This window comes from Cebus imitator, unplaced genomic scaffold, assembly GCF_001604975.1.
Source record: "Cebus imitator isolate Cc_AM_T3 unplaced genomic scaffold, Cebus_imitator-1.0 Scaffold33, whole genome shotgun sequence".
NCBI classification, from domain to species: Eukaryota; Metazoa; Chordata; class Mammalia; order Primates; family Cebidae; genus Cebus; species Cebus imitator.
Genome location: NW_016107348.1, coordinates 3,531,376 through 3,535,859, shown reverse-complemented (window position 1 = coordinate 3,535,859; position 4,484 = coordinate 3,531,376).

Below are 4,484 nucleotides of genomic sequence, written 5' to 3'. Positions count from 1 at the left end.
CTCAGGAGGCCCCCAGACCTCCCTCACTTCCCAGACCCAGTCTAGGAGTTCTTTCTGGCTCCCAGGCACACAGAGCTTTCCTCTGCCTTTTAGTTCCTCCACTGGAATCTAGGCTCCTTACGGCCGATGGCTGTCTTTTCTTGACTTTGTATCTTCACTGTCAAGCAAAAAGTCTGTCAAGTGGGAATATTCAATAAATATGCACTGAATGATGAATGAACTGGCTTTGTACATGAATAATAATACTGTCTTGCATTTTCCTGGTGATTTATAATGGATACATCTGCATATTTTATTTCATTTAATTTTCAAAACCATCCTTTAAGGTCAACATCATTATCCTTATTTTGCTGACGAGGAAACTAAGGTTAGAAACATTTTGATTTACTCTAGGACATATAGCTAGGAAGTATTATTATCTTGATTTGAACAGATTTTCTGGTGCTAAGTCTGGTGTTCTTTCCATGAATCGTTGTGGTGATTTAGATGGAGCTTTGTAATGGGAATAAAACAGTACCTTTAAGTTCTTTCTGAAAAGGAGGTATCTAGCAATGGATAAATAGATATCACTGAATGAAATTAAATGTTGGTTAGGAACAGATTTAAGGCTTAAAAAATATTTTATGAGCAGCAAGATTGCTTTAACTTTACAATGAAGTTTTGGTTGTCTGATTTGTAATGAGTACCTGTATACTCAAAATGCCTACCTGTGAAGCTTACTCAGTAAAACTTTAAATCGTCTTATTTAGTCTGATTTTCTTTAAGCGGCATTCCCACTTTAGGAAGTGGTGATATCTACAATAGAAAATGCTTACTAAGTAATACCTGGGTAAGTTTTAAGAAAGGACGTCCTGCTCTCTGAAAATGGGAAAAGGAGCTATTTTTGACTCTCTGGTTATTCTGGAAAAATGTGGGCCTGGCGTGTAGAGAGAGAAGGGAGGAACTGATCATTCTCCCCTCTGTTTGAATTCTCTGAGAGTTTCCGTTGACAATTCTCTACAAACACTTCTCGTTCAGTTGTCACCGCAAACATTTCATTGAGCATGTAATTCATACCAGGTCCTGTGTTAGGCAGGCTGATTCTGTGCCCAGGCTTGCCAAGCAGAGAAGGCAGCTACACAGAGGGGACAGGAGGTTGCCCACCCTGAATGCACCAGACAAGCAACACAGGTGAGAGCATGATGGTGAAACTCAAAGCTACAACTCATTGAGCACCTACTGTTTTCAAGCGCTTAATACTTTCCAGCAATATCCATGATGATGCCATGAGTTGTGGTTATTGCCAGCTTACAGAAGAAACAACTGATGCTCAGAAACAAGTGGTAAGTTGCCCAAGTTCACTTCCAAGTAAGTGGAAGAGCCAGGATTTGAACCCAGGTCAGTGAGTCCACAGGGTGTGGTCTTTCTGGAGTGCCACAGGCAGTGATTCCAGGCAGGCTGGACTGGCCACTGTTCAGATGCAGCAGGTCATTCGTCCAGTTCTCTCCATGGAAGCCTGGTGCCAAATCCACCTGTCTCCATCAAGGTTGATTCCCTGTCTTCATCAACCTAACAATTACAGTTTTAATTGTCTGGCTACCCCCGTGCTCTTGAAACCATCTTTCCAACATCAACGCCGCACTCCCCTGCTTTCCCTCCACATTGGTTGCTGCTCCACAACATCCTTTCCCAGCTCCTTCTCTGCTAAACCACTAAACATCGAGTGCTCCCAAGCTAATCATTAAGCAAATCAGTTTTTGCTCTTTCTCCCTAGACAACAATCTCTCTCAATACCACAACCAACAGCATCGCAAGTAGGCAGGTGACATCTGGGTTTAGAAATTTGGCATCCACCTCTTGATGTTACTGCCGGTCACCTAATTGTCACCAAATTAATGGTCTTGTTTGATTTTTAAAACTGCCCTCCCTCATCCAATCTATTAACAGGCCCGGTTGTTCTGCTACCAGAATAGATCCCAAATAATTTCACAACATTTTGTCTCTGCTGCCTGGCTCAGCCCACCATCACTTCTCATTTGGACTGAAGTGTGAGCCTCATAATTGAGTTTCTGACTTCCACATTTGTGCCCCCAAAATTCCTTCTCCACAAAGTGACCTTTAAAAAAATGTAAAGCTGGCTGGGCGCAGTGGCTCATGCCTGTAATCCCAGCACTTTGGGAGGCCAAGGTGAGCGGATGGCTTAAGTCCTGGAATTTGAGACCAGCCTGGGCAACATGACAAAAACCCATCTCCACAAAAAAATACAAAAAATTAGCTGGGTGTGGGTAGCACATGCCTGTGGTTCCAGCTACTTGGGAGGCTGAGGTGGCAGGATTGCATGAACCCAGGTGGTGGAGGCTGCAGGGAGCTGTGATCGTGCCACTGCACTCCAGCCTGGGTGACAGAAAGAGATTCTGTCTCAAAAAAAAAAAAAAAAAATCCAATTGGGTTACAACCCTGCTTAAAGTCCTCCAATGGCTTCCCATTGCAGCTGGAAGAAAATCCAAGCTGTTTCACATATGTGACCTGGCGAAGTCCACAACTTGGTGCTCACTGCCCTACACTCGCCTGTCTTGCAGGCTTAACCTCCACCACACTGGCCTAATCTCTGCTCCCAAGAATGCTGAGACCACTGCCTGCTCAGGGCCACTGGTTTTTCAGTTCCCTCTGCCTACAGTTTTGTCCTGACAGACTTTTGTGTGCTGGTCCCTTCCCATCTTCTAGGCCTCTGTTACAATGCCACTTCCTAGCTGGGACTTTCTTACCCAAAGTTGTCCCCCAACTCTTGTTTTAAAATAAACATTATAGCAGTAATCACTATCAGAAATAATCAAATTTACTTGTTTCAAAAAAAATCTTTTTATCCCTCAACGTGATGTAAACATATGTTCTATAATATGATGCTGTCTCTCTTATTTACCATCTTATATTATCCTCATATCTAGCTCAGTGCCTGGAACAAAGTAGGTTTCAATAAATATTTGTTGAGTGGAGAAGCAAATACTTCTGTGATTGCAACATATTGCTGAGTCATAATGATATAGTTATAAGCCTGTATATTATTTCTTCAAAATATGTGCATCTTGAAGGTCATTTTTTCATTGTGTTTGGCATGAAACAGCAACTCAATACAGTCTGTGACATTGAATTAGTTGATTGCCCCCTCCTAGGAGGCTCTGGTGTATTAATATGGGTCTCTCAATTAATGAAGAGCCTTAAGACCCTAGTCAAAAATATTTGGCATCATAGCAGGAGGTAGGGAAGGATACTTGTTTATTTTCTGGTATCTCTCACATTATTTCACTCAGGCATTTGCCCCTAAGAGCAGCGGCTCTTAGGTCCTTCACACCCCCTGGTCTGTGGATCACCCAGAAAGTCCCCCAGCCAGGCTCATGGACGCAGTCAGTGGTTCCTCCCCACAGCCCATCTCCTTCCCCAGTGTCAGCTCTTAGATGACATTTCTTTCTTATGGTTACCACCATACTCTTGCTAGGAGTAAAAGCTCTATCCTCATATGCTTTACTCAGCAGGTGGTGGCATTTACCTGCCTCTCCAGTAGGCCTGGGAGGGCAGAGGTCATATCCCAGTTCCTCACATGGTGCCTGGTGTGTTATAAGGGTGTGGTGTGTATAAGAAACTCCTTGAATTCACTGGAATTGAGAAGAAACTTTAACATTTGATTTTTGGTGGGTCTTTGCTGGAGCTGCAGTCTGGGGGAGAGGTAAGTCTTGGAGCTGACCCCTGGGGCAGTTCTTCCATTCTCTACCCCATTAGCTTTAGGACGCAGTGGGCTTTCAAGATGATTTGGGGAGGAGACCCTGGGAAATTCAGCTTTCTTTTTTTCCTTTCTGATTTTCTCTCAGGCTTGCCTAAGCGCTTAGTACAGTGCCTAGCACATACTACACACTCCGTTTTACTTGTTGCTGTTCTAATTCCTGCTATAGACCGAATTGTGTCCCTCCTAAGTTCATACATTGAAGCCCTAACCCCCCAATGGGTTAGTATTTGAAGACGGGGTTTTTGGGAGGTCATTAGTGTTGGACAAGATCATGAGGATAGGGCCCTCATGTTGGGATTAATGACCTATAAGAAGAGAGAGAGAGCTCTCCTTTCTCACTGCTTTATGAGCGCAGAAAGTGTCCATCTGCAAACCATGATGAGAGCCTTCACCAGGAACCCAATGGCCCAACGTGACTCAGGTAATCACCTGGCACATAATAGGCTTGCAGCAAATGTTTATGCTCTTCTGAGCTTCTATCACATGAACAGAATTTTTCTTTTTTAAAGGATGTTTTTCATCACCTCCACAGTGTTTTTCATGTAATCTTTTCATTGCTTTATGGCCTGTTTGCTTAGACTAAGACCAAAAGATGGGGCCAGGAGTGGTGGCTTACATCTGTAATCCCTGCATTTCGGGAGGCTGAGGTAGGAGATCACTTGATATCAGGAGTTCAAGACCAGCCTGGGCAACATGATGAAACCCTGTCTCTGCTAAAAATGAAAAA